This window comes from Anser anser (assembly GCF_964211835.1).
Source record: "Anser anser genome assembly, chromosome: 4".
Lineage (NCBI taxonomy): Eukaryota > Metazoa > Chordata > Aves > Anseriformes > Anatidae > Anser > Anser anser.
In genome coordinates this window covers 64054180-64077244 of record NC_139724.1, presented here as the reverse complement: position 1 = coordinate 64077244, position 23065 = coordinate 64054180, and the positions used below count along the sequence as shown (strand labels likewise).

Below are 23065 nucleotides of genomic sequence, written 5' to 3'. Positions count from 1 at the left end.
GTTTAGACAGAGATACTAGTGTCCCAAGTCTAACAGTAGAGCAAATGATGCTGGAGCGAATTGCTCCAAGCACCCTGGTACTTCTCATCCCCACCCTTTCCTCCTCACATCCACTGACAGAGAATCCAAATGAGTGTGACTGGACTTTGGATCAAGTTTAACAAGCTGACTTTAGCAAAACTTCTCAATGAAGAAAACAATCTAGGTCCAGATCTAACATTATCATCTTAACATCATACTCCTCTGGAACTTGTGACCAGGTTGGAATGGCGACAGTGTGAAGTGGGGTGGTATGCTGAGTTAGTTCTCTAAGCAATAACTCAGGGACTGTCACTGCTAGGCGCCTGTGCTGTCCACAGCCATTCTGATCCCTAAGTGAGATCCCATGTCACACACCCTCATGTGGGGACACCAAACCATGCACACACTGACTCAAGAAATCAGCTGCCCAGAGATTCGCCTATTGCTAGAAGAGCTGCTACAAAACCATGTGAATACTGCCAAACCCAAGTTGTGATCTTGAAGAGATATAGTCTATTCAAGGAAGTTCTTGTTAAAAGTACAAGCAAGTTGCTGGCAAAACAGTAATGGTAATGACAGTCTGCATTGTCAGTAGTTTACCTATTAAATTCAGAGTATTAAACAGGCACCTAACCCTTGACAAAGTATTTATTTCTGTTTTAAATACTGTGCAATCATTTAATTACTGGTTCTACCAGATGCCCAAGGGGCATTTTCTACACTAGCAGTCCAGAGTCCGTGCTTTGATGAGGTTGTCATCCCCTGGGTTTGAGATGTATTTAGCTTCTATCAGTCTAGAAATTTAAGATCATGGTCATTAACGAGGGATTACTTCTTCTTATATCATGCTTTAATCCTCCAAATTGAAATAAATAATAGACTAATATTTTTACTGCCTTGCTTTTTCTTGCCTTAACATTTTAAAAACACACTGCCATTAGAGTGTGGAGAGGGCCAGGCTCATTTAGCCTCTTTTGCAAGTAAATGTTTTAGACAATGCTCCACGAGAAAACCTTGTAATAAACCTCTTCTTTCTTTACCTTTTCAGGGCTAGGATAATTTATCCTCTATCAAATGAACTGCTATCATAGTCATGTCCGAGAGAGAGATTTTCTCAGACTCCATCCTACAAAGTACAATAGTATGTAAAGCATTTTATGAAGCAAACAAACTACATGTTAAAATTTGGCACTATGCTCTGATATAATGTAACATTTGCATCAGTAGAGAAATTACAGTTATTTCAATGATATGTTTTATCATCAGAAGGACTGTGGCTCAGTGCTAACCTTTCTTCAGTTTGGTAACATTGTACTTTCCCAACTTCTAAATTCTTTTACAAGGAGTTGGTACATTGAGGGATAAAGTAGAATTTAAATTCAGCTTCCTCTTGCTATACTTGAATGAACATAATCATGACTAAAGATCAGTCTTGCATCTTGCCTCCATTCATCCATACTCTTGTTCTGACTGCTCAGGAAACAGAAGACCTTATTACAGCATTTTCTACTACTAGGGACTATTAGAAGGGCAGGTGAGAAGTCTGTCACCTCCTTGTGTATTAATAATTATTCTGCAGTTGATACAATAATTACTGAAGTAGTAAAATAATATCAGGAATACAGATTAAATATATATATACACTGATTTTCTGGTATGTGAGGAATTTCAATATTTTCAAAAATTTCCAACCACAATAAAAAGCCAGACTTCAAAAAACCTATCAGTCAAGTCCTGTGAATTTGACCAGCCAAAACCATTGTTCCAAACTTAACTGCAGTTAGATTTGCTAATATATTTCAAATGCAATTTGCTATTGTAAACAACCTTCAAAGCCAGAGGAGCCATTTTAAATGAAAAATGAAGTTGTACCTTCCTGACCCAACACTTCATTCACATTTTTTCAAAATAAAATTTCATTGACAGTCTCATTTCTCCACCAAAATATACCAATTCAGCCAGATTAATGTTTTTTGATAAAAAGCCAGTTCTGACTGGAAGGAATGTCCACAGTTTTCAATTGCAATAAGGGTGGGATTTTTTTCACTTTTGGAAAAATATGAGCCATACAATCATTCCCTCACCTGTTGTTTTCCAAGTCTCTCACTCTTGCTTGCACAGCTATACAGATACACGTGCATTCACTCATTCCCACAGATCACAGACATCTTCGCCCCCTTTCCTCACCCATTCTGTCTCCATGCTGTTTCAGCTGAGTCTTCTGCAATGGCAGTTTTAGCCTTTTGCTTCATTCACTTCTCTGAACAAAATTGCTTTTCCACAGCAGTTTTAGTTCTTACTGCAGGTCTGGTTATTGTCTTCTTAGTTCTTATCTTACGTATGATTGGCCCCTTGTTTCCAGATAACTTTATAACTCCAGTGAACTATTTCATTTCACAGCAAATAGACTAAAAACATTCAACAGCAGCTAGAAACTAGAAATAAATCCCACACAGATTGACCAGTCTGCTTTCTGCAGACCACCAACAAATTCTGTCTCAATTTGTGAATGTTCTGGATTTAGACCTTGTGAATTGCTGCCTAGACAACAGAGGGTTTGACTTCTATTTATGTCCAGTATGAATCTTGGCATGGACTCCAAATGAAACTGGACCTGGAATCAATAAAAATAATTTAATATGGCCAAGTTTTCAGAAAAACAGAGCTTTTGAATCACAGTTGTGGTTGGCTGCTATCAGAATAGAAGCTACACGGTCCCTGAGTCTCATCCAGTTTTGCCTTTCCTCCATTCTATGTTGTTACAATAATCAGTATCTCTGAAAATAAATTACACTCTTCTTTCATCTTCCAGAGTCACCCGTTCTGGCTAACAGAGATATGCAGAGCAGAAGGAATTATCAGGTCCCTTACACAAAGTTGTTTCCTGGAAGGCAATTTTTGCATTTAATTTCAAGATCCTTCAGCACAACACACACTCATTTCTCCATTAAAATCATGGAAAGAGAGAGGAAAATATTTAAGGTTTGCAAACCAATGCTATGACTTAAAATCTGGCCGTGCTAGTCTTCCTGTTTCCCAGGGGAGGATTAATTCGCTTCTTTTCATTCTTCCCTTTTTATTATTTCAATTGGAGAATATAAAAGTGCTATTGAAAGTTTTGAAGGATAAACACTATATGTGGTAACTGCTTAAAATAAGAATAAAATTTATGGAGATCATAGACATTTTTATCACATTAATGTGACCTATTAATTATAAAGGAAATTTCCTTCATCTAATGAGCTCTATGTTTATAAATGTAACAAGAGAGGCTATTTTAATTCTTACCATAAATCTAAGGAAGTTAAAATCTTAACCCCAAGGTACTTAATATGCTTGATTCTGTATTTAAGGGAAACGCTGTTAACATTTATATTGTTTTTGTTACCTACAACATGGAGATTAGATATTTCAATATTCATTTCATTTTATAGATTAAGTTTCAACAGAGATTCCAGAGAAACCATCAGGTAATCAAATTGAGATAAAATCATAAATGCTGTAAAAGAAATGGTTGCAAACTTCTCTACTAACACAGCATAGGAAATACAGGGAATTACAAATGACCAGAAAATCACAGTCTTATAATATGAATATAGCTAAAACATTTGGTTGCCTTATTCAATCCAGTTTTATATTAAAGCCAAAATATTCACCATCATTGAAAGAATGTCCACAGTCCATATGGAAAGATAGAGCGTGATTACTGGTGCTTGGATCTTCAGCACTGTCACCAAGGGCTGCCTTTCACACTTTATATTAGCCAAGAAGGAATTCTATCAGGTACATCTCAAAGTTTCCTTAAAATACTTATTTACCATTTTGCTACAGTAATGAAGGGTGCAAGAGACCTTGCCATGCTCCCATGTCTTACATGACCAGGACTGTGCCCATTAGGTGACAAAAATACAAGCAGACCCTCCCTCAGGACCTGACACATTGTCATGTGCCAGTAAGGTCCTGAGGAGCTACCACAGATGCTCCCATACATTTGGGGATGTGGCCAGGCTGAGGGAAGGAGCAGGATGAGCTGATGAAGAGATTTCCCAAGTAAATCAAGGGGATACTCATTAAAACAAGAGACTTTGTGGCAGGGGAGAAGACTGAGATATGATCAGATATCCATTTCCACATTTCTAAAGTGAGTTTCCATCATGTGAAGCTTTTAATCATGACTTCTTAAATCTGCGAATGACTGAAAAGTATACCCTTGACAGGTCCTGAAACAGATGCTCCTAGACTGATGTTACTAGTTACCTCAGCTAGATAGTTTAAAACCAGTTCCTGCACTGTAGTTGTGAGTTAAAGTTATAGTTAAGCCCCTAATGCCATCATGCCTTCCAGGAAAACCTCAGGAACTGTAGCAGAAATTTCTTCTGCCAAAAAAGAGCCTCTTCCTAACCAGGAATAATGCCAGGTCACTGATGTTTGCTGCCAACGATAAAGTGTACTAGGGAATAAAAAAAAAAAAAGTACAGAATCTGTAAAAATGCAATGTCATATGTCCTCATCCAAAATCTTTTACTGATCAGAGAACACATGCCACATTTTTATTATATTTCAGGATTCTCTCTCCACTTAAAAATGATAAGATCTCATAATTTCCCGATGCCGTTTCCCACAGAGCGACCCCTTTTTCCCAAAAAGCCTGTGAGACTAAATGAATGATACATTTTACCATCCACAGTAATTAAAGTGTATGGCCTGAAACCAAAATTTTCTGTTTTAGATGCAAATATTTGTATAATTTAAAAAATAATAATAATACTTAAGAGTCAAAGTTTTATAAACAACTTGAAAAAACGATTGAAGAGGGTGTTTTATTTTTAATTCAAAGTCCAAATAAAGAATAAGTATACTTTACCTTTCTCTATATGTGTATCTCAGCCATCTGTTAAGAAAAAAAAAATCAAGTTCAATGGTAATTGGCAGTATAAGAATCACATTCCTTCTGCCCTTTGCTCAGGCACGATGCCACATAAGTTTGATGCCATAAAATTTAATTTTTTCATTTTGAATGATTTACAGTGGAGCAGAACTTATAAATCAGAACAGTAACAGGGGTTATGAATAGGGATGTATGTTTTTCCAAACTGTCTAAATGAAATATTTTGAAACATGGTAAAAGAAGTGCACAGTTCTCCACCTGGCAGCCATAATTGAAGTTAATAACACTTGTTTAGACATAAGGAAACTCTTTGACACCTAGACCTTTTTTTTCTTTTTTTTTTCTTTTTTTTTTTTTTTTTAATAAAATGATCAAACAATCATCATCTAGTCTTAAGAAATCAAAGCAGTTAGTTCTGGCAACATGTTATTTGAAGGCAGTCATGCTTTCAGCTGTTTCCAACTGTACCAAATAATTCTGAAAATACATACCAATTTCTTAGCACAATCTCCTATTTTAATCACATACAATATTGTAAATCCTCTTGCAGCACTTAGGAGCCATTACCGTCATGCCAGTGACAAGCAATATGAAACACATCATGTGAAAAGGCTTTGATAACCTCAATATGTACTATTGATTGTGCAGCATTTCAGATGCATGTTTAGACTTTCCAGTCTCTTTCTTGTGCATGTCACAGCTGTCAGCTGATGGGATACAAGTGCTTATTTCCCCAAAGCTAACAGAAACGAGTCCTGGAATATTACTGTTTTCGTCTGTGAGGGCATTCAGAAAAAGTAACCCCATAACCAAATATAGTTCCTCTAAATTTACAACAAATTTTCTTTAAGAGAGTGAAACCAAACTGGTAGAAGTTTTGAGGACCCCTAAAAATGCCTGAACAGCAGAGCCCTGCAAAAACACTGAATCACAAAATGCAACTACTAATTCATTGTGGGCCTGAATTTCCAGTGTTCTTGGTGAGCTTAAGGACAAGTATGTAGAAAAATATTTCACTTCCCATAACTCTTGTTATCTGATCTTGAATCTTCAGCCCACCAGACTTGTTCACTCCTGAAAGCTGTGAAATACTTTTTCTTTACTGCAACTTTCTATGTCCTCTAATTAGGTTCTTGGTAGGAGATAACCTAGCTCTTTTATTAACTACCCTTTTACCCTTGTTTCCCCAAGGGCCAAGAAAGGACATTGGGACTTCGGAGGGTTGCCTGCTTCCAACCACCTCTGTCTCCTCAGGTAGAAATCTTCCTTACTACCAAAACACTGCTGAATAAAATGCCAAGGAGCAGACACCTCATGAATAAAGATGGTGCAGCAATAGAAGGAATTGTCCTCATAATTAAACTTTAGGACCTTGTTTCACACAATATGGTGCACTTCTACAGCCCTCACAGTTATGCTGGGACCACATCAACCTCTTTTTGAATGTTCCATCTTTATATTATATGGCCTTAAAATTCTCACTGGGAAGAAAAATACATGTTTTCCTAGATCTGTTAAATATTCATCACTTAAATGTTTTACAGACTGCACAACTTCAACTGAAGGTGATGCTTTAACCAGGATAATTTAGAATAAATGACTTACCTTGGTGAAAATCTGTCTTATTTCTAGGCAGCTTCGAGCCAGTTGGGAACACAGTGAACCTAACCAGTAATAAGCCACTTGATCAGAAATGTGAATGCCCACTGAGGAATTCACATTAAACTGAGGTAGTTAAATTGCTGCAAGCTCACGTACCTGCAAAGCCTGAAGAAGCACATTCATAGGGTTGGTTTCTGCATGAATGTAGCCCATGACCATCAGCACAGATGACTTAGAACCATGATAAGCTTTTTTTTAAAAATGTTGCCATGGGTCTGACCCTGCATAGATTGGTCAGATAAAATTCCTGTGGCTTTCAAAGTGAGAGCAGGATCTGCAGCATCCTGGCAGCCCAAGTGGGTACTCAGAAACACGAAGAGCCAGCAGATGATGATGTCATCCGCCAGGGCCTGCCCTTATAAACCTAGGAAATACCAATCAATTTATATCTCATCATCTTAACCCTGAACTTCTAGGAAATGGTTTTACCCCATATTCCCTCCTTTTCCAAAATGTTGTCCTGTTCCCTCTTAACTTGATTTACTCTACTTATTTCAGCTGCTGACTTTGGCACTTTATTCCCAGCTCTAACCAACCACAGTATAAAGACATATCCCTGAGCTGCTCTGGTACAGAGCATTGGGGAAATCATTCACATCACCCCTAGCTCAGGTGAATAGCCCTACCCTTGTGAACTGGGTTAGGCACATTTAACAAACAGACTCAGATCCTACAGGCAGAGATGCCCACACCTGCTAAGCCTAGAGCAGAAAACAAGGCTAAAATACTATCAGTACTTTATTCAATATTTGGTTTAGCTGTTTTAAGTGGAAGCAAAAACAGTCAAAGGGAAAAGCAGATTTTGCAACCTCACAAGCCAAACAAGGCACTGACGTGTGGCTGAGGGAAGCCCTGCATTTTGTTACTTGAAAGCTTTCCTTAGGTTTTATACAATTTGCACCCAAAAATAAAACACTTAGTGCATGTGCATAAAAGTCACAGTCAGATTCCTCAGCTGGGCAAGTGAAGCCTTTTTTTGTTTGTTTTTCCAATTTCAACTACAGAAAACTCCTCCTGGTATAATTCACTTCAAAGTCTAAAATTTGTTCCAGTGATAATTGCTAAATTTATGTGTATTTAAAACCCAGTACTTAAATAAAACAGCTACATTGGGTGATTATATATAAACACTGTGCCAATCTCTTTGAATAGGAATGTAGTAAATTACTACTGATTACACAAATACTGATTAAAATTTGAAAGCAAATAAATAATGAAGAGGGATGTTATTTATTTGTCCAAATGCTCTGAAGAGTGCAGTCATGCCAAGCACAACTTCCAGTGAAAGCAGAGGATGGAAATACGGCGTTATGCTCGTGGATGGCCTGGACTGAATCATGAAGACAGCAGTGATCACTGGTTTAAGGTTTGTTCTGTCTCTCTGTGTCTCTGTTTTTCCTTGTTACCTCTATAACAGCAAGAGCTGAGCTCATACCAGGAAAATTCTGACATTAAATTGCACTCGCAGTTCCTGTTGTACTTACTTGGGTTTTCCTTTTACACAGGTTGATAGAAAAGCAAAGATGCAATGTACTAAAGTCAATGGAAATATTCTCAAAATCTTGGGTATTTCTCCCCCATGCAGCACCTGGGGGAGCATCTTTGAACCCTTTTAAACCCTTTGATCCCAAATGCAAATCTGTCTCTGGAAATGTTTCTTGTGTCTTCTAAATATTCATTTTTGAGCTGATTTACTGGGATGGATGTTGAAATTTGTATAAGTTCTGCCTAGGACAAGGCAGATGATTTAGATACTCAAGTATAAAAAATTAACCTGATGCACAAGAAATTTGGTAATAATAGTTAACATACACAGGGGATAAAATTAGGCCAATGCAATCATGAATTGCCATTTTCCATGAAATTCATCTTCTAGGGTCTTAATTGGCACAAGGTCAGTATAACCACATTGAAAACAGGGACATTGTGCTGATTTGCTTGAGCTAAAGCAGTTGAATAGTCTTACAAACAAAAGCCAGTATCTTTGACTGATATACAGTCAGACACAGATGTTTTATGCTGTACCTCTACATTCAGCAATGCTGTTTGCACTTGTGCATGTCACAAACAATGCTGGCTCATAGGAGTCTGCAGGGCTCAAGACAGCATTTCTGTATATCTCTCTATACCAGCATACTCTCAGATAACCTCAAAGCAAGGTTTCATTGTGCTCCACGTAATGGGTGTATCTCTTCTTAAGTGTATTTAGTGCCACTATATCCTTCCTGTGTCCTTTTAAAAGCAGCTTAGAAAGGCACTCCATGTTCCATGCCAGAAGAAATAGCTACTGGCACTTTTGTATTCATGTGTCTAACAGTTTTCATTCTTTTATTAAATTTTGCAATTGAATAATCCAATACACCCTTTTGCCAATTGAGAGAGAAAAGGTAAAACAGATGAGAACCTGTGGTTTAGTCACTGATACCAAATTTCATTCACAGATTTTCACACAGATTTTTATTAGAAACAGCACACATCTTAAAATAAAGGATCTGCTCCTGCCTATCAGCAATAGAACAGTCAGATTCAGCTCATGATGGAGAAACCTTCCCATTTCACATATGCTTAACACAGATATCTCTAATAAACCTGGACACATTGCAGAAACAAAATCCTCAGTAATGGTGTCACAAAATACAGACTTTAATTTCAGATATGAGCATTAAAACCTAGAATTACATATTTGCTATTGCACATGAATTACACTAGTTACTGCATAGTTTCTATATTCTGTATACTATTTTCTCATCCCACATAGCCTACTAGTTCAGCAGAAGCAACCCTAGTGTTCCATCAAAAGAACTAAAAATAAAGCTAAAAATTTAACTGAACTAAATAAACTAAAAGAAATAGAAGATTAATCTCTATTTGTTACCCTCTCTGAAGCTATACTAGCTTCAGAGAGGTGATATATGGATCTCTTCTGTATAGTCTGTAGGGAAAATTAGGATTAAGTCCAATTTCTGCACTATTTTACATTTTTCAGCCCTGGAAGTACTCACCATTCCTGCTTTTTAACTACATCATTACTTAATCAAAATATTTTAAATGTAGTAGTAGGAATAAACAGAACTAAACTGAAATGTTATGGTGTCTAGCTTTTCTGTAGCTCTCCTTGTCTCTTATTTGAAAAAAAATACTGTGGTACAATGCAGATAACAAAAATATGATGTCATTGGGGAAACATATGCTTATTTTTAAAGATTCTGCTGGGAGTCCTCTGTATATGTAGAACTGCTCAAACTGAAACTCGGGTTTCGTCCAGTTGATTTCTTGCGAACCATAAAACAGATTTCACTTGTCTCTGGTGTTATTTGTAGAAATACGTATCAGTGAGATCAGAAAACTATTATACATTCTCTTTTTTAAACATGTCCCAATAAGCAGTCTGTTATATTTCTGGTAGTGCAGCATATTAAGTTACCTTTTAAGTTTCTGCCAGTTGGGAGCTCCTTCATTCACAGGAGAACCCCAGTTTAGCTTCAGGCTAGAACTTAGCAATAATCATGTTGTTTTAAGGATCTAATTTAGACTTTCTATAAATTCAAAGTGTTGAGTTAACCATGTTCTGTTTATTTGTGGAATATTTTCTGACACCTTGTTACACAATTAATCTACAACCTCGCTTATGACCCTGGTCCAAAGAATAGAGGCCTGACATACATAGCCCATGCCACCTGTAACATAATGTATTCTTTCACTCTTATCCCACTCGTAGATACTAGTTTCCTGAACAAAAACAGTCAGGCTGAAAATCAGCTCTTCAACACTGCCAATAGAAACAAAAATGTACAGAAGTGTAAACAAGAGAAAAGAATGGATGAAAGAAATCATTAACAACAGCCCACATCTAAAGTCTCCAACTCCATTTCAGTGGGTAAGGATATTGACTTGGGCTTCAAGTGGATCAGGACCCACCAACATCCAGTGGCAACTTGGGGTCTGCATCTCACCCTGCCTGAATGATTTTACCAGTAGCTCCTGCAGGCAGGGGTTAGAGACTTCTGCCACGTGCATGACCTTCAGCCCTTTCCATGTCTCAAACAACAGAAAAAATAAACAAACGGAAATCTACTCCATCCCCTCATTAACATAACAGACCCTTATTTCAGTACAGACAATGCATAAATGTAAAAAAAAAAGTGGTGAATTATGGAACTGTTTGCATAATGAAGAATAATAAAAAAAAATCAAAAGGAATTGTTCTCCATTTTTCAGGGATTTCTGTCTTTTTTTTTCTCCCCTTCCTCCCCCCAGTAGTATATCCCATTCCAAACAGCAGAGATTAATGGTTCTAGCTTTCCAGTGAGATCCAACCTCAGCTGGTGTTGTTGCAGTAAACAATGACATTAACAGATACAGAAACAAGACCTACAGTCTCCCCTCCTTTGACAGTTTCTTCTTTTCATCGGACATTTGGGCAAAACCACTTAGTACCCAGCATACTGGTTGCTCTTTGTAATTTTATCAGATGCCTACAGCTAAACTTCAATAAAGAAATAATAATTTTTGTTGTTGTAAATAACAACTGTAAATAACAATAGAAGTTAATGTTTATAATGTACTAGCAATAATCATACAGTGCATTAATAAACAAACAAGCTACCAGTTCTGGTATGCTTTAAGATCACGCAGAAAATTGAAAAACTCTCTAGTCAGTACTGAATCTTAATCTCTTCATCCCCTTTAGCTACTTCATTAAGCTCCATTCCCTTTTATTTTGTATTAAACTACCTAATACTTCATTCTACCAGCTAGAGCTACTGAGAGATCTGTATGAATAAGAAAACTGTTCAAGCTAAGTAGCAGCTCAATATTTGCCCATCAGGAAAAGGAAATAATCAAAGCCATCCCCACCTAAGGTACTGTAGTGCAGTATAGCAAGGGCATAATAATGTATAGCAGCTTTTGTACATGCATGACAAATGAAGCAAGACCTGATGAATTGTGCAGCAGTTCTAAAATGGCCTGTAATTTCCCTCATATGTCACTCTATTAGTTGCTAGCTCCAGAACTTGCCACATAGAAAAATTACTTGTGATTTGCTGAGTAATAAATACTCATTTATATTCAACAGAAAAGTTTCCATCTCCCAGATCTTGAAATGTGCAAAGCCTCAGATCCTATTATTGTTTCTAGATTGGGATTCTGTGTATGTAGCTTAACAATCACAAATTTTAGCAATTCAGGCATACAGAGAGAAAGCTCAGACAAATTTCCCTAGAAGACCAGTGAAGTAAAATGTGATCTCATAAGGGTTCCTAGCTGCAAGTTCAGAGAAATCCAAGGCTGCAGACTCTGTCCTGAGCAGTTCTCAGACAACAGTGCTTTGCATGACGCTGCTTGAAATATAAACCACAACTGTCACAGACCATGAAAAATCTGCTGAAAGGTTGCGACTTTGGTTCTAATGTGCCTAATGTGCCCTCACATGGCAGTGTCTTCATTTGAAACTAAAGCTCTCCTAACGGAGTAATGAGTAGAATCTACAAATAAATAATTAAAGCCACAACTTTAACACAAACATTTTTTTTCTTAAAAAAAGACAAGGACTCCATGAAGTTTACTACCATCTTGATGGTTACTATTTCTTTCATATGAAAGATACTCGAGTGCTGCAATGGTGAACAGCAACCTACACTTGACACACCACAACATGAAGCAACTGCAAGCTGTGCCCAAGCAGGACAGTTATACTTGGCCTCTTCTCCTGAATGCTGGAGCTCAGGCAGCGATATTTATTTGTGAAACTGTTTACGTGACCTGAACCGTGTGACATTTTAATGATCCAGCAGGTAGATTTTTGCTTGAATTGTGAAAATTAGCTTGTTGGAGCATGGTCATAGCGGTCCAAGAGCAGCTGCTCCTCAGAGGTATAGGAAAACTTTTATTTTGCAGGCTGGTCTCCTTTCAGTGAGGCCCTCTCTTTAACCTGCAGGGATCATGCAGGAAACATAAAAGTTACTGAGGCCTTGCTGACCTTGTCAAGGCCACGTGTGGGAATTTTTGAAGTTTGCGTTGCTCCAAAATTATAGCAATTACTAGAAATATTCCAGGAAAAAAAAAAAAGAAAAAAAAAAGACTTTTTTTTCTTCTGCCAGTTCAAATTTCCCAACTGAAATTGCCATTTTCATCTGCTAGTGCCTTAAAAAAATAGAATTATAGACACTTTTTAGTCACTGGATAACAGATGTTATAAAACAGTGTGGCACTCAGTCATAATTAAGTCAGGCCTAATATGCATCTGTCAGAAACCATTGACCTTTGCTGATGATGGTAGGGAAAAGGCTTTGATACTCTATCACACATTTAAGGATTTTTGAAGGAAAAATGTCAAAGGTTTGGGTGTTCTGGCAGGAAATTACCTCTTGCGTTCCTAATGACAAATGTTTTTAGCTTAATCTAAGTAAACAATGAAATGGTGATACTTCAATTGGGATTTCTAATCCAAAATATCATCTTTCCTGTGTTTTCCCTTGCAAAGAATCAAGGGATTGTAGAATTTATGCAATTTTTAAGTTGACAATCTGTCAGAGCAAAGGAATAAAAGCTCCTAATACAACCGGCAACTTTCAGCTACAGAATGTGGAGATGAAGGAAAGCTTGAAAAGGGAATTAAAAAAAATAAAAATGTTTTCAAACAGCATCTAACTATGTGACATATCTTACATGTTTTGGACAGTAAGAGGGCTGACTACTCAAAGCTCCAAGTATCAGTGGCTGTCAAGTATCAGTAGCTCAGCAGTAGTCAACCTATTGGAACTTGTACCACAGTTTATGCTGCTGTATTACTCTCAGTCTCTTACCTTAATTTCAGCACAAATTGAATGTTGGGTGCCTGCTAGCAATGCCTGTTTGCAAAGACTAGAATCTGAGCTAGAGCTGCCCTGAATGTACACCAAGTTAAATGATCACACCCTGCTCATACAACATCATGATGTAGGCACACTATGAGCAAACACCTGTGAGGACTGGAAGGTGGGAAGCAAAAGTGGAGAGAGGGGCAGAAAGAAATGCTACGCCATGGCTAGAAAACTACCTAGCATCTCTGTGTGATCACAGCTTCAATTTCCTGCCTGACCAAGGCCCCCAGTGTTTTCTTGGCCAAAAAGTTTCTGCTCAGATCACAAAAGTCCCCAGGCATTTGTGGATACAGGCATCCAAGTCCCATAGATATCAGCATAATTGGAGGATTTACGCCACAAAACTCCCTTATAAGCCCAACCCTTAATATCTCTCTGCCTCAGCTCTCTACATATAAAATAGTAGTAATACTCTCTTTCCTCAGGGAAGTGTAGAAGGATTAATGAGTTAAAGATGAAGAAGAGTTAAGGGAAAACAATAAAAACTTTCAACAGAGAAGGGAAACGTTATTTTTCAAGACCTACAGCTTTGAGAGAGCCACATAGTTTTCATGTATCAAGAAATTGCAAAGAACACTTTTAAAGTCTTATTTAGATTGTCCTTTAGTTTTAAAGTCCTATTACCTTCTCCTTGAAGCTAAACAATACAGTAACCGCCTTAAAAGAATCAAGCTATGACCACCTTTTTCTTGTGCATAAATTAATCCATAATCTATGATCCTATGATTTCAGTATTTTACATAAATTTATACAAATTTAACCTTTCCTCAAGTTATTTTTTCTGTCTTCCAAAGGTGTATCAACTCAGCTACCACAGTCCTAAATATCTTGTGGATTAACTGGTACACAAGAAAAAGGTGGTGTTGTCATAGCTCGATTCCTTTAAGGAGGTTACTGTATTGTTTAGCTTCAAGGAGAACAGAAATTTACTTAAGCCCACACAGAAACTCCGGCTTGAAAGCTGTACAAAAGCTATGACAAACAAACAAAGAGCTTATTTGGGAGATGAAGGAACATAATCTTTTCCCAGTACATCTGCAGAGTAGACTGCAAGACAAGTGTCAGTGAGCAAAAGATCAAATAACATCCCTCATTGCCTAAAACAAATAAATAATCTAATACCAAGGATTAAAGCTCAGAAAATTTAATATATATTTCTTCTTGTTCTTTGGAAGAAGTGTATGTGGTAGCATATAATGTTTAGCTTCATGAAAATTTGCCCCAAATGCAGGGTTCTCTGCAAAATCAGCTTTTCAGCTTCGGAATAGCTTCTGCTTTCGTATTCCAGAAAGGAAGCCAGTGCTTCCCAGCTCTGCCCTGGGAATGCCATTACTGCACCTACCCAAACAACAAAAAAACAGAACGGAAAATGAATTCACATGGAAGAGAGGGCAACAGAGAAGCAGCAGCCCCAAGACAGGAAAATAAAACCACCCCACACATTCAGAAGTAGAAGGTCTTGTGTTAAAGACACAGTGCCAGGTGATTCAGTCATCATTTACTTTCTGTGGTTTGACAGCACATAATATTACTTGTTCTATTGAATTAAGAGGACTTTAATGATATTTAAACCTCTTGCTGCTACATTGGCAACTTTAAATTTTGAAGCACATTCATAGCTTTTTTGGAAAGACAGAGAAAATCAATCCAAGTAAGGAAGTGGTGTTCAGAAGGAAACCCATGACTGTGCTCCTGATTCGGCATTTATGCAATGAAACATAGGTGTTTCCATTAATCTTTTTTCTTTTCTTGGCTGTGAAGAACTACTGTAAAATTTACACCATCTTTATTATGAAGCACCAGACCTTTCTTCTTAAAGTTATTTTCCAATTAAATTAATGGACATGGTAATTCCATCTGATAGCAATTTTCTGCAGCTTGATTTGAAAGGGTAACAGAGATAATACTTTCTCCAGTTAAACATTACTATATTGCATTTCTTGCTAATTCTCCAATTTCCAATTTTAATTAATCATGACAATGCTCATTACCAATGTCTCATGTTTAGAGAAATCAGCCCCATCACCCAAGTGTGTTCTTTACATCAGGAATATTCATATTTTATCCAACCAGACACACAAAAGACTCAAACTGGGAACTTTAGAGCTGTCCTTACGGAAGAGACTTTTCGCAGCTCACCTTGTCTTGGTGCAAGACCAGCGTCTCACAGCTGCCACACTCCCTTTCCCTCTTCCAGTCTCCAGCACCTACAGCCAGAAATTGCCAAAGAAGGCTTCAGTGATAATTTTTAACTCCAGATGAATCAAGGCTTAGTTACTTCCACTATACCATTGAAAACTGGCTGCATTTTACATTGTTTTTTATCTTCCATTGTCCCTCATCTGTCCTTTTTCTCTGTGTAGTGTTACTAAAGAACATGGGTTCCCAAGAACATGGGTGGACACCCTTTGCATTCATTCTTTATGTTTCCTGTTCACATTTCATTTCTTTATTAAATGCTCCTTTCTTTCCCCTCTACTTTTACGAGTACCAAACCTCCACACTGATCTCCAAAGACAGCAAATGGTGTGGAAATTTGGACCCAAGCCTTGTGAACAGCTTCTATTTCTCTTATGGTCCAAACTAAATGCCCTGATCTGGCAGGAGTTCAGAAATCCAAACAAGAGTGCTGATCCCGCAAAGCTCCAGCACGTATCGCGCTGCGAGGAGGTGAACGGGCTGTTTTGCTGCCACGGACCTGCTCACCAATTCAAAGCTAAGTGTGCATCTAAGCTGCCAAAGGGAAATTACAGTCAGAGCTCTCTTTCACTCATGCTAATCCCTCATTTCTGGAACAACATCTTACTTTCTGCCTGAGGAGTGGGTCCACATGCAGATGTCACCATCCCTCGCCTGTCCTCTGCTCAGGGTGTACCCAGAGATGTTTGGCTGCAGACAAGGATTAAGGGCTACACACAGGACAGAGCTGTCACAGCTGACAAGGAAGCATTGGATGGAGTTGACCTTACCTCCAAAGGTTGTTTTGCTTTGTTTTGATTTTTTTTTCTCCTTATGGAGGGTCTAATATTTATCTGAACATTTGGGTGAACACTCAATGCTTTGTCAGGACTCTGTATGTATGCTGAATTCTGAAGGACTTCAAGTGTACCATGAAACTGGAAAAATTCAGTTGCATGCTGAGAGAGGTGGCTAGGATAGAGGGTAAGGTCACAACCAGGAGTGATAGAAACTATAAATCTTGAAAAATTGTTGTTTGACCAACAAATATTCTTCCCTTGATGTCCATTAAATTTTACAGTGCAGGCAGTGCTTGAAAACTCAGAAGTAAATGTGTTTCATGCAGCCCAGCCTTGATGGTAAGCGCTTGAGGGGGGAAAAAAAAGCCTTCAAGAAAGATGGTGAAAGGCTTAAATCTGAACTTAGATGTTTCTTCTTATTTACAATCTTGCAGATTCAGAAATAACCGACCATTTTTGAAGAGATTAAATTTTCTCCAGGGAACAAACACCAAAGCTTCTTTGTCTGAGCCTGGTGAGCACTGGGAACCCAAAACTGCCTGGAAGACTTTATTGGCCAAACTGTGGTTTATACCCCCACTCTGATGGGTAAAGAGTTAGAACTGATGGAAGAAGAGTTAGGCTGGTGAAGCTTTTAAATACCTCATTGAGGGAAGGCAGACTCTTGGTTTCCCACAAAGGCACTATGCTTAAGAAACCATCACTTTGTTCAGACAGTTCAAATTTCCACTGTCCACAGACGTAGCTGTGATGATACAACTCTCACAGGGCTGAATCCTACATGTACTATTGTCCGTTTATAACCTGAGCAGGGCAGGAGCTATGATCTGTTCTGTTGGCACGTCTCATGGCTGTGGGTGAAGGTTGAGTGCTTTGGCTGGTATTTGCTCTGAGAGCTACAGAGCTGTTAGCTAGGTTACCAACCACAGCAAAATTGTGGAGGTCTTTTCCTTTTCCAAAAGCAGTCATGGGAAAATGTGCTTAGTGCTGAGGCTTTCATGTGAGACACGCTTTGTCTTGAGACCACTGGACATAGGTTCCCTGAAAGACTCAGAGAGCAGCTCTGCTTTCTTGTAATGTTGTCAGAAAGCAGTTCATATTGCCCCATTCCTCCACATCCTTTCAGCCTCAGTAAGCTGTTCATGACCTGCATTAGAGACATGGGCTCAGTGTTGGTAAATCTGAGCCAATTTTGGCTGAAGGGAAGAAAGTAGCTAGCAAACAATTTGAATTAGTCATCTTTGACTGACTGCACCTATCTCCTCTGACAAGCATGCAACCTGTGGGGGCTTATATCTCCACCTGCTGCTCAAAATTTATGTAGCACCAGCTACCTTTTTTTTTTTTTCTTCTTTCACTGTGGCTGAGCTGTGACCCTTTCACAGATAAATGTAGAAATCTGATCAGCTTGTAGCCTACAGCCATAACTAAGAGAAAGTAGGTGTGAGTGTCACACTGGGGAGGTGAAGATGAACCCCAGTGGTACAAAGGAAAATCATTAATCAGCCAAAGAGCATAAGTTACATGCAGCTTGCCCAAGGCATTTCAAATTTTCATTAGGTCCTAAATAATAAAAAGCTTCACACAGTTCCTAATGCCATCACAACCGTGTAATTGGGTTACTATGATATGAGCAAACATACAGCTCAGCAGATATAGGTAGCCTACTGTACTAGGAGCCCTACGCATGCACAGAGATACAGCTGCCACTTAGAGCTGTCCAGAAACTGAGTTGGCCTCCTTTAAAGTAGTATATTAGCCATGAGAAATGGTATTCCAGCAGTGGTCTAGAAACTGTGCTGACTGCTTGTTGGTTTCCAGAAGAACCAGAGTGTTGACGCTGACAGATAAAGCCCCATGAAAGTCTCATACTTACTGTCATGGCACTAGAGCTGTTGGTGGCAGAGGTAACTTAAAATTAACTCCTAATCCATACAGAAGAGAAGGGTTATTTAGCGAGAGAGAGGTCCTTTATTTTTCTCTTGCCTTTGGGCTGGTAGGCAAATCCAGCGCCTTCACTGGTGAGAAGATGCAATATTACACTGGTGTTGCAACTGCAAATGACAGAAACGTGCAGAACAACTGGGATTCAGGTCTCAATTTCCCAATGACTTTCTGCTACAGTTTTCCAAGCTGGGCTCAGATTTCTAGGTTTCTCCTGGTTTACATGTCCCTGAAAATCTGAAAAGCAAGAACAAGCAGAAAACTGGCTGAACTCTAACAAGTAAAAAAGAGGAACTTTTATAGCCCTCTTCAGCTAAGGTGCAGACAGCAGTTAACCCTAAGTTTCCCTCCCCTTGCACACAAGGGGTCATGGATAATCACTTATGACTAATTGCACACTTGTGTCAGGGAGATGGCTTTTCACATCTGGTTCAGATAATCCCGCAGTCCTGAAATGTTCCACCAAATGTTGCAAAAAAATACAACCTGTGCAGTATAACAGCTGGTGGATGACCCGAGCCTGCAGACTGACACCTAATAACACATTTGCACCCTGCAAGAAGATCTTATTACACTATGGTCATTTTACATGATGAAGGATTATCATCTTCAGGATGAATTCCACCTTTAAAGCAGAGCTATAAACATTCAAGGATATGCTGACTGAAGAACTGACCAATGTGACTTGGGGAGAGGGGTCAGGACAGGAAAAAAGATCCTCTTTATAAAGTTTGAGTAGCAGCTTCCCAGTCAGGGGGCTGAACTTTCTGACACATCCACAGCTTCAACCTGCCTCACTATTTTTACTTCATAAAGTACCACCTACACACCTAAAAAGTCATCTTCCTAATCAATCTCCCCCCTCCCAAAAAAAAAAAAAAAATGTCAGAAAGATTAAGAGTAGCTAATGTGGCATTTCAAATACATGAAGATATGAAAAATATTTTTTTACTCCCAAGAAATAACTGTTGCAGGTTGTCAAATGGCTTTGCCAAGATATCCTCTACTTCATTTACAGACGCTGACAGTTTTTCAGTCCACCCTCTCACAGTCATTGCAACTGTTCATTAATAGTGAATTAATTATCTCCCACTAAAGCTTTTAAAATTTGTTTGAAAAGTTGATTACATATATGACTGTTCTGCAGGTATGGTACAAGCAATATAAGAAGATACACTCACCCATTGCAGACTGCTGAGTTTGAGTTCACAGCACAACTCTTATTCCTTACGTTACCTTCAGAAAAGTGGCTCTCTATACCAAATAGACTCCTCCAGGACACTAAATTTCTAATACAGATATGTCCTTCAAGAGCAGGTAGAATTATTTTCCTGATCTCCAAAGGTATGAGCAATAGGTTTAGAGCATCTGTCTCCCAAGGTAAAACTGTAATTTTGTATACAATATAACCAAACATGTCTAAAGGTTTTTGTATGGTATCATGGATAAGTGAGGAAACTGATGTGAAGAATGACGTCAGTGGGTTGTTTTTACACCTTCAAGGCCCCAGATGTTCAGTCTAAAGATGTGGGGTTTGTATATTTAATGAACCATAAGCACAATGGATATCTACAGGAAAAGTATCTCCAGAAATGTTGATATGTACTGTTCTGTATTGCATATGATATGGTGAGCCACACAGTTCAAAATTGCTGCACCTTTGTAAATGTATTATAGGAGTACATTCAAACTGACCAACAAAAACAACTGTTGACAATATGGTAGGCCTCACTGCTTTAAATACATTAGGATGAGAATATAAGAACAGATACAGAAAATTTAGTACCAAAGACTAAAGGATTTTGTGGAAGTGAGTTGAAATAATGTGCAAATAGTCTTGCATATTAATAATGAGGTAATGATAATAAAGAGTGGAAATAATGTGTGCTTCTCCAATATTGCAATATAGGGAAAGACAAAAACTATATCTTTTATACATCTAATTTAGTATAAAAAAATAAAATTATAGCAGAGAGGATGTAGAAATTAAATAAATCACTAAAAGTGAAACAAACATAGAATTATAGCCTTCAGTTCCCTCTAGAGTGCATTTCATGAAACAGTCCTGCTGGTTAAAAAGGTTTTGTTTGTGTTGCACATTAGGAAGGCATGTATGTAAGAATTTACTAAAACCTAAAACACAGCTTCAGCTGTTTTTAAGTACCCAAATGGCCAATATGTTGTTCAGGGCACTGCATCCTCAGTAGTGTGAGGTCTGCTATGTCACATGTTGCTTAAACATCCCAGCCACCTCACTGGCTTCCTTCTAGGAGGACCCTGGCTTCACCTTATCTGCCTGACATGAACCATATGACAGCACCACAGGAGAGCTGTGATTGCAGTGCACCTGGCAGGTCCTCTCTCTAGAGAGGGACAAACTCAGATCTGTACTGACACGTATCATATTCCCAAAATGCCTCATCTGGCATGCACTGAAGCTTAATTAAGGCCACACCAATTTATGGGTTTACAGTCACACAGTTTGGACAAATAACAAATTTTCATTTGAGTGGAGGTCTGAGTCCCAAAACACAAAGTGGATGTATTCAGGAGGATTCAGCACTAGAGTAAGGTAAGACCTCTTACTCAAAGCTGGATTATTAAAAATAAATAAATTAAAAAAAAAAAAAAAAGAAAAAACATTGGCAGAGTTTCTTTTCTTTTCTTTTAAACAAAGGTGGAGTCCAGGAACAACCCTGATTTCATGAGAGGGCAAATACATTTAAATGAAAAAGGTTCCTAGTTGCCATGCCAGAAACTGTTTCATGGAACTGTAAGACCAGTCCTTCTAATTGGGGAGAGGGATCTGGTGAATGATGCTTCCTTTATAAGAGCAAAAATATGACTCTCTCTCAAAAAAAATTTATATATATATATGTATATACACACACACATATATATACATATTTCTATTAATGTAATCAAGGATAAATTCCACTATTTCAAAGACTGTGCTAGAAGAGCCAAAATCTTTGCAAAAATGTTGTTCAACATGGACAAAAGTAGGTCTCCAACACACAAATGGAAACCTACATTAATGAAACCAGCTGGGAGTTCCATACATCCCCTAGCACATGGTCTGTGTGTTCCACAAATCTCGAACCACAGATGTAGGATAAGCCCTAAAAAGTTTATGTTAGGTGAGAGTCCGCTTTATGAGTAGTACTGGCAGGACTCCACAACTCAGATCAGTTTTGTGTAGTGAACTACACTCCTACAAACTAAACTCAGCCCTGAAGTATGATCCAGTTTCTTGGAACTACGCAAGATAGACTTCAAAACTAAACAGCAACCTCTTGTACATTTTATTTTGTTAAAGATATAACAAAAAAATAACTTTTAGAAATGCAATAAGGAAAAAATTATAAATAAATTATAGCAGTTATTTAAGGTAACAAATATTACAGCTATATTGCAGCTGAGGCCATATTCATAACCTCAGCTCTTCAGTAGATCCACTGAGGCGGAACATGCCGTCAGCTACAAAGAACACACGTACTTATTCATATCATATTTTTTACTCTACCTCTTATTCATGCTAAAGTATTATAAAGTATTATACATCTCTTGGGCAAATAGAACTTGAAAGGCCATGAAAGGGGTAGCTCCTAAGGCATATTACAGCAGAAGGCTGCATGCAAACACAACAGATCCGTTACCAGCTCCTGGCCATTTAGAAGAGCCCCTTTTCATATTGAAATATATCAGAGTTATAGGTTCATCTCGGAATTACAAAATCTAAAAACCCTACATATCATAAGATTTGTTACTAAAATTTGAAACAATATTTTTGTCTGACTACCGTAAAATATTATTTGGATTTCTTCTGATCCTGGCTAGGTAACACAAGAAAAAAATACACTCCTAAAAACAATCCAGTGAAGAACCTAATAATGATTTAATACAAAATTATTACAAATGAGTGTGAAGATGGTGATTCCTGTCATTTCTGGAATTATACATGCAAATACTCCCATCACCCACTGCGGCCTCTTTATACTGCTCCAGCAGAGCAGAGGCAGCATGATTTGGCCTCTAGGCATTCCTAGAGTTCAGGAGTGGCCAGGAGCCAGTGCAGGCAGAGCCGTGGTGCCCTGCTGCACCAACAGGTTGGAAAGACGCTGGAGGGAAGGCCTTGCTCTAATTTACACCCTGGAGTGGTCCAGATTCTTCTAGCCTGCATTTTTTCTGGCACACTTTGCCTCTCTGGAAGCAGAGATCCTGAAACTTAAAATGGCATCACATGCATTTTACTTGAAACTAGGAAAAACTTCTTGATCTCACTTGTTTTTCTGACTTAGAACCACAAAAGGTGGTTTTAAGAACCTTTATGAAATCCAGACACAGTCTGGAGAATTTAAAAAAAAAAAAAAAGTGCCTAAACCACAGTGCATGTTCTCTTGTTTTGTGTACAATAGTTGTGATATACAATTACATCAATGGTAAAGTACAGCTAGGAAAACTTCTCAGCTGTGTGCTTCTTTGCTGAGCTAAGCAGATAAAACACAAAACCAGGTTCATGTTCATCCTTTGAGTTTTGTTTAGTGGTATTACTGAGCAGGTCTAACATGGTTTTCTTTCCCCCCTTCAATTCTGGGTACTCTTGGCTGGTAGATTGGGTTGCTGGGGGAATATTTGCAGTGGAAGACAGAATTTTTTCCTATATGTTCCTGTTGAGACCTTCAATAAATTAAATTGGTGGTTTTGAA

The 23065-nt window shown here is 38.2% G+C and overlaps 1 long non-coding RNA gene across 1 annotated transcript; it reads right to left on the bottom strand.

Annotated features, from left to right (window-relative positions):
- Positions 1–4895: 4895 nt before the first annotated feature.
- Positions 4896–20595, bottom strand: LOC310899252. Its single transcript, XR_014584108.1, has 3 exons — positions 18289–20595; positions 15574–15641; positions 4896–4912 (listed from the first exon to the last, which is right to left on the bottom strand). It is a non-coding gene; the product is annotated as an uncharacterized lncRNA (long non-coding RNA).
- Between the last annotated feature and the right edge of the window lie 2470 nt (positions 20596–23065).